Source organism: Nuphar pumila, chromosome 12, assembly GCF_984573655.1.
Source record: "Nuphar pumila chromosome 12, dmNupPumi1.hap1.1, whole genome shotgun sequence".
Taxonomy (NCBI): Eukaryota; Viridiplantae; Streptophyta; class Magnoliopsida; order Nymphaeales; family Nymphaeaceae; genus Nuphar; species Nuphar pumila.
The window spans coordinates 5,869,713-5,878,802 of NC_143260.1; positions in this window are offsets into that span (position 1 = coordinate 5,869,713).

Genomic DNA, 9,090 nt, shown 5'->3' on the forward strand with positions numbered 1-9,090 from the left:
TCATTGTTGGACAACATACTTTTCACAATAAAGCACAGATGGTCAAAACATGATTGACTCAAATTATACTCGGGCTTCAAATTCATTAGTTGAAGAACTGCAGACAAGATAGTGTGACTCTCGCAACCATTCCAAGTGGCTCATCAACATCTGTAAGTAAATCATAAAATCTACTAGCTGCATCATTTGTTGATTCTTCCTCTACCCCAGTTGATACATCACTAAGACCCATAGCAGAACCCAGTTTTGGTCCTGTGACATCAAATATCAAATCCACATATGAATTATTGTACACCGCATCCACCCGTACGTCAAAATTGTTTCAAAATTCTTCACTATGAAGCATTCAATTCTGATAATCACTCACAAAATCCTTTCTGTATAGGTGATGTCTAAAGTCATGAAGTTTTACAAATCAATTGTTGTTATACATCGTGCATGGGCACCTGATCCGACTTGTGGGATCCACTATACTGACACTTGTCATTGCAAATTCAATAAAACTGCCAACACCATTCATATATTCAAGCGATACCTCATTGTCAACTATCTTACGGTACATCCATTCACAGTTTGTAGCCATTTTGTCATATGATGGTATGAATATATATTATCCTAACAAGTTAAAAGAGAATCATAAAAATGCTATGATGAAAAAAATATCTAATTTATCATGTATTCATGGTGAATGTAATGATTTAATATATATATATATAATGTCATTCAATCACAAGAACTATGATGATGCATTGATAACTTAATATTTTTATGTGCATAACCATTCATTTGAAACATTGATAACTTATTATTCATTTTCATGTGCAAACTCATTCATAACAAGATTCATTCATTTGAAGCATGTTTTCATGATATAATTTCACATGAAAAGCATAATCAAATTGAAAACAACTTTATGCAAGCATGAATACAGTCACATTAAACATGATAATATATTCAAATCATTTATATCAAAATAATGTCAAATATGTACCTGCAGTAGACACACTCCAATATCCTGCTAACTACTACCATGACTAACATATAATCTGAACTCTAAAAATAAGAACACTTCTATTTTCATACATTAAAATTATGCTCAGCATGATCTTCGAACTTCATCAAAACAGTCCTAGATATCCACAAATAAGTGAGTGTGTGAACTAGAAAAGTGTTGTATCCAAGAAATTAAATAACCTGTGATGTGCTTGCATCACTTACTCACCACAGGTATTTACCCGATTTACAATGCTTTTGCCTTTGAATTTTTTTCTCGAGTAACAGATTTGGGTACATTTAGTTGTAAGTAATATATTAAGATGAATTTCATACTTTGTACACGATATCAGGCCTAATTGAGTCCATAAATTTCATACGTGTGTAGGCGATGCAAGGCTCGGGGCACAAGCGGGATCCGTTGCAGAATCTGTAGGAGACACTGTGTTAAAATAAAGTTTATTACCCGATGACAAGAGGGGTGATCCCTCTGTCAGAAACGAGTATGGACAGGGAGACACAACCCTCTGCTGAAAGCGAGACAGGCAGAGGCGCTGCCCCTGCCGACAGAAAGGTCAAGGCAGGGAGCGAAACCTCTGGATAGAACATTCACATGAGGCAGGGGGTGGGACCCCCGAAGGAAAGCATCGAGAGGCAAGGGCTGAGCCCCTTGCCGGGAATCAATCACGAGACAGGGCGTCTCGCCCCCTGCCAAGGCAAAATAGCAGAGTAGAGGGTCTGCCCCTTGCCGAGAAAACAGACAAGGGGCAGGGGGCTTCACCCCCTATTAAAATTATCGAGGACAGTGGGACGGATCCACCCCCAGCCAGAGAAAACAAAAGGGCAGGGAGATTCTCCCCCTGTCGATCATAACGAGGACAGAGGGTGGAGCCCCACTACTAGAGAAGTCAAGAGGACAAGGAGCGAAGCCCCCTGTCGGCATTCAAAAGGCAGAGGCGAAGCCCCCTGTCCTGCCAGAGAAAACAAGAGGACAGGGGCGAAGCCCCCTGTTCTGTCAGAGAAAACAAGAGGACAGAGGCGGAGTCCACTGTTCTGCCGAAGAGATCAAGGGCAAAGAAAGGGCCTGGCAGAGGCAATCGGGGCCTCTGCCAGCCCCTGCCAACTACAGAGGGGTGGGGAGAGCCTGGCAGAGGCTTTCAAGCCTCTACTAACCCTCCAACAACCATAAGGGGAAGGGGGAGGCTTCGACAGAGGTTGGCAGCCCTATGTCGAACCTTCAACGATGTTGATTTCAAGGGGAAACAACAAGGGAGAAAGGGGGAGGGTTACCTGCGGGAGGCACCAACGATCATCGCGGGCAGGGTCGATGTAGAGAGAGCAGGCTGGGGTCGTTGGCTCGTCAAAAATCGCAGAGGGGGAGCAACGAGAGAGAGAGAGAACAGGAGAGGGAACAAGAGGGGAACGAGAAAGAAGGTTGCAACTTGAGTCCCTTTCTGCGATCACTTGAAAGCTCGGGGGGGGGGGGGGGGGGAGTCGTTTCAGGAAACCCCGAAGGGGTGATGCCGCACGGGGCTTGTCGGCCAAAAAAATGATGAGAGCGAGAGAAAGGGGAGCAGAGGTGAGAAGGGGACTGAGTCGAAGGGCGACGAGCGAAGGATGAAACCGAAAGAGAAAGAAATGGGCTCGCATTAGGGTTTTACAGGAGAAATTAATGATGGATTAGCGTCAAAACAATTTCATCGCTACTTGGCGACGAAGTAGCGACAAAAATTTTTTGCCGCTGATCCGTCGCTAAGTTGCGAAGGATCTTGAGACAATTTTTTTCTGTCGCTAATTAGCGACGAAAGTTTTTATGATGCTATTTAGCGACGAAAGTTTTTCTGATGCTAATTTCGCAAATAATTTGAATTTCAGCGATGGATAGTTTTCTCTAGCTAATCCATCGCAAATTTGCAAAGGATTATTTTCGTTGCAAACTTTTATCGCTAATTAACATTTTTTTTAGCTTACAGTGAAGTTTTTGAAAAAAACTATGAAAATCTTGGTTCATACTAATAAACTTATTTGGTTTGTAAACGTATTTCAGTTACCTTATATATATATATATATATATATATATATATATATATACGACACTTTTAAATTGAGTCTCATAGATGTGATCATTATTTTGCCAATTTGACTCTACAAATGTATTCAACATGTTTCATCATTATTAGGAAGTGCACTTTGGATCTAGTAGTTTTTACACACACATGTATAAGGAAACCAGAATATGTTAATCAACAAAATATGTTTGCTAGTATGAATCAAGATTTTCATAGATTTTTTTGCAAATCTAACCTTTCATATGCATCGACGTGATCCATTTGCTAGGAATAGATTGTTGGATCACATCTCTAAAGTGATTTTTTTTAGAAAAGTTAAAAAACCTATGAAAATATTGGTTCATACAAGTAAACATATTTGGTTGGTAAACATATTTTAGTTTATATATATATATATATATATATATATATATATATATATATATATATATATATATATATATATATATATATATATATATATATATATAGCGTCTAATTAAGCTCATAGGCCAAACATGTAGGCTGGGCCAAGCATCCAACAACCACGGGTTGTTCGAGACTAAGGCTAGTAAATGAACTGAACAAGGCATGTTTGAGCTCGGTCTGTTTACCGGTGAATTGAACCAAGCTTAGAGGTATATTCTTAAGATCACTATCTTTAAAATTTCAATCGCCCCACTTTGAGATTTTCAAAGATGAAAAATGGGCTTGTACGTGCCTGAGACCTTAAGAGTATCATTGTTTCACATGTCTAGGTGACCTCTCTTACACAGGAACTTGCAAGTCAAATGAGAGTCAAAAGAATAAAAAGTAAGAAAGTTTGTCAATCATAAAATCTGATAATCAAAAGGTCAAAAATGAAGGTTTTTTATAACTTAAGAAAGCTAACAATGTTTTGGGTGATAAATAAGATTGCATGGCCATAAAATCAATAATTTAAAAAATAAACAAAAATAACCCTGAATGATCACTCGCCTTTGACCAATGGCAATGACCTTCAAAACTGCCCAACCGTAACAAAGGCTTATGAACACCTTTAAATACACTCTCAAACGGGCCAAATCAATGTGAGATACTTTATGTAGGGTTGTATCTATCAAAGTGTAGATTCAATGTAAATTTGAAAAGAATTTATTTTGAGAATTTAATTTTGAAAAAAAGGATTGTGTCCCCTGACACATAATGTAAGAGGACCCATATTGATCATCGTCATCCAACTATGGACTGTTAAGGCGAATATGTACTAATCTTAGCCATTGATTGGATGACGGAGATTTAGTGTAGGACAGACCCCCTTCATTTGTCATGGGATCTGTTCCCATTATATTTAAACTGTTTTGGGAAGCGACATTAGGATGCAAACGGTTCAGATTTTGGATCAGATCGGATCTAGGACAGACAGAATAAGCAATAGCCCCTACCTGAATCCCACCCATTTGCAACCCTAGACATGAGGAGCTCATGCCAAGAGAAGATGCTAGATGTGAAATTTATTAAACAAAAAAGAATAGTCAATAATTGTATCAACTTTTGTCTTTTGTTTATTATGGAACCTCTCCTTTTCTAAAAAGAGAGAGGACACAAATCCTGGCTATTTACTACCCCAAGTAAAAATAAATAAAGGATCTAGAAAGGGGGCTGTCCCTTTAAAATAAAAAGAGGGATTTCTTGAAATTGAGGAATTTTGAAATTGGTGTCAAATTACCATTATTGATTCTAATAAAAGATTGGCACATGTTTGTGTTCAGTGTTTGATAGAATCCCATATTTGTCAGTTGTATCTCATAAATAATAATAGTGACTATCAAGCTTGGGAGCCCATGTGCTTAGCTTATATAAGATGACGCCATAGTGACAAACGTATCTCATTTTTCAAAAACTCGTGAGAAATTAAATTTTTTTCATAAATCTCTCATATTTGGCAAAATCTTGGCAATAAAAAAATAAATTAAAAATATAAAATATAAAATTTAATTTTATAAGAAAATATTAATAAAAATATTTAAAACTAAAAATATACGATTTATTCACTATAAATAGCCATTTAAAACATAAATATGGCATTCAAATCATGGTATTTTATGTTTTTTCATAAATCTCACAAGAAATTGCCGTTTTAAACTTTCAAGCAATTTCTCACGATATTATCATGAGATTTTCATAAATCTCACGATATTTATCACTATGGATGACACCAAGGGAAGCAGATCGGGTCATGCTGAAAATGAGTGTTTTTGCTCATGCTGACATAGTGGCCATCCGATTTGCATTTTAAAAAGCTCAAAAGTTAACAAAACCACGTGGCATTCCGCATGAGCAAAAACGCTCATTTTCAGTATGACCTGATCCGCTTCCGACACCAAGTGCGAGTTGAGATCATAGGACCAGTTAAGTGAGTTGCATGGGGCCCACAATTTTAGAGTGCAGGCCCCACATAAAATGCTGTCATGTGATTGGCTGTACATAGCCACTCCCTGGATCCCTGTAGGCCAAATGCACCCTTGAGGGAAAGTTTTTTTTCCGGCTAGTGAAAAACCGTAGGTTTTCTGCCCACTAGAAGTACAATCAGTACACCTTGTTTGCAGCATCTGCCGGCATCCTTTGCCTATCAAGGAGTAAACCCAACTTTGGCCTTGCAGCTAGGCCTAGGAAACAAGCCAAGCTGCAGGTGACTCGACTCATGTTTGGCTTGTGAAGAACTAGTTCAAACTCGTAAAATAGGCTTGGCAAGCTGAATATGAACAATAGATACTTGGCTCCACTCAATTCATATAAGTTTGTTAGGTAGTAAGAAATATATATATATATATATATATATTCCTATTTCTTCCTTCTCTAAAACAATGTTTTTTTTTATAAACAAGCCAAATCAAACTCGACTTGTTTAACTCGGACTGATTATGTGCTTGAACTTTGCTTGGCTCGCCACAAGAATGAGTCAAGCCTGAACACTTTAAGCTCATCACATTCAGCTTGTTTGTCAGCCTTACTCGCAGCAGAGAGATGGCCACTATGGTTTCAAACTCACATCTTTTCAACTTGGTGACTTTATGAGACATCCTAGCTAGATGAGTAGAGAACTCATGTGCACCGTTGATGGAAAGTAAAAAAATACTAGAATTCATAAGTTTATCCCTTGTATCCGAGGGATGCATACCGTGATTTCGAACTTGTGACATCCTTTGGTAACATTATGAGCCATCCTATTTAGACAGAAAGTTAAAAAACACTAGAATTCATAAGTAGTTATATGCTTCAATTATGCCAATCATGTATTTTATCTTGCTTGTGCAGCTAAGCCTACCCCATTGGACAATTTGTGAACGTGTTAAAGGCTCACTGGTCAAACTGGTAGGAATTAGTGATATTTGAGAAAATCCAAATATTTTAGTGGTTATATGAATGCACCCACTTAAATAGATAAATTGGGATATTGCAGAGTGCAATATCCCAATATATCCTGGCCCATAGACAAGTGGAATATGATGGGGGCACAGTGACAAAATTTAAAAAGGCAAGTTATAGCCAAAATTTTTCTCGTGAGATTTTGAATTTTTTTATTTATCTCGAGTTTTTTTTAATATTGGCTATAAATAAATAAATTAATATGTAATAAATATAGGGCAAAATAAAAATTTTAGAAAATGATAGGGGCTTAAAGTCTTGTCCAAAAATGAAACTTCTAAATAAAATAATTTAAAACTTCGAAATATGGGTTTAATTATTACGTTGGACTTTAAGAGACCTTTCCTATTCTCAATGCATTTAAACTTTTAATTTCTAAGATAGATTTTAGGAAGCTTTTAATTTCCCAAAGCTGTCTTGTTGAGAAACTTTCATGTTTTTGGTGGATGAGAGGAAGTTTTATTACTATTAAATGAGAGAAAGAGATTAATTAAAAGATAGTTTAATGAGAATTTATTCACTTTAAAATAATGTTGTTCAATTTATTTTAAATGAATTTAAAGCAGGTAAGGATCTGTTTTTATTTTAAATCTCGTAATAAAAACCTAAATATCATTATAAAAATGAGTTATTTAGGTTTTAACAAAAATATTACGATATTTTGAAAATATCACAAGATTTTAAAGTTTAAAACTATAAGATAACATATCATGTTTTTTGAGATATTTATAAAAATGACTTATTTAGGTTTTAACAAAAATATTACGATATTTTGAAAATATCACAACATTTTAAAGTTTAAAACTATAAGATAACATATCATGTTTTTTGAGATATTCATAAAAATATTGCGATATTTGTCACTATGATGGGGGAATGGCACAGAGATTCCTTCAAGAAAAAAAAAATCTAAAAGTGAAATCCCTTGTTTTCTTGGTATGTCAATAGTCTAGGACACCTCTTAATGCAACCTAAATATTAATGTCCTAACCTTAGTTAATGTGCCATAATGATGATAGGAACATTAATGACACCCTCTTAAGGAATATTAATGACATTTCTTAAACTGGAAGAAGTGTGTAATCAATGTGTCAAATTGATGACAGAAACATTAATGACATTTCTTAAGCATGGAAGAATGTGTGTAATCAATGTGTCGCATTGATGACAGAAACATTAATGACATTTCTTAAGCATGGAAGAATGTGTCTTGGGGGACTAGCAGTCCGTTGTGTTTAATTTTATCTCTTTATCCTCAAACAAAAAAAGAGAAAGTTTCACTAGATGCCCATCTTTTGTCTGATTTTGCCAAAAAACACTCATGTTTTTTAGAAAGGGATTTTATGGGCCTACATTTAAAAAAAAATTCAAACAGTAACCTAGGACTAATTAATTCTAAGTGTGAGTGAGTTAACCATAGTAAATCTGTTAAATTGTGTTTATTGTATTCTAGCGTTAACATAACCTAGAAATAAGGTTAAAAACGATACTTCATATGCATCATAAACATGAAATTAACTTTCAATGGATGTTTGATTGCCTCGGATATTAGATGCTTAGCCTTTAGCTTCCCCATGCGTGTGCGCGTTCACGTGCGTGCTCATGGAAGAAATCAGTATATTTAAAGAGAGAGGGGTGGTTGAGGATCTCAAATCCATTTGTGAAGCAGATAATCTAATGTGGGCATCATGCAAAATCCGATCTTTAGTTCACAGATCCAAGGTAATGAAACATGCCATAATTTGAAGGCAAGAAACCATTTAGCTGGAAATCACACGTGCAAGTTGTATTCATTCGATCCAACCATATAGATGTGTCCAATATGGTTTGTTTGCCAAGGATTGGACTTTGGATCGTGTTTTCAGGTGCAAGAACACGATTTTTTGACTCTTAACGTTTTTGGTACATTGTGAGTCATGAATTTTAAAGGATGTGAAAAACCTTTTCACATCCTTTAAAACAAACAAACATGTAGATCACATTTGTAGGGTTTGATCTAAAAAAAAAATCAAAAAGAAAAAGAAGAGAGGTGAACTCTACTCGACAGTTCTGTACCTTCATTAGTACCAAATATTTGCCCTTTTTTATTTGACAATTTATATAAAAGTTGGGATATAAAATATTTCTTCAGAAAATAAGGATGCGTTTTATAAAATAACAAGAAATAAGTGGGCGTCTAAGTGAAAATGATTGAAAACAATAAATAACTATTTAAAAGGTCAGGTGGTGATTGGGCACGAGTTACATGCAGGTGCGAGCATCTAACGGACCTACAAGTTATTTTTATTTTCTCGATGTCGGGACTTCGTGACATGGATGGCTATGTACCCTGATCGGCCACAGTGAACCCCCACTAAGTTTTTAATGACGTTTATGTCACCTCACATCATGGCAACGGATATTTTTCTGTAAAATTACTAAAATAACCTTATTATATAAGGTACGTTTCACCATGCTCCTTGTTTTTTTTTTTTTTTTTTAATTAGGCAGACCCTACCAGGGGTTTCGAACTTGCAACGTCCCAACAGAAGGTAACATGAACTAACTAGTAACTACTCCTGCCAGACAAGCTGAGGCTCACCCTTTGGTTTAGGGTCTTTTTTTTTTTATTAACAAACGATCCCTCCTTGATCTCTTTGTT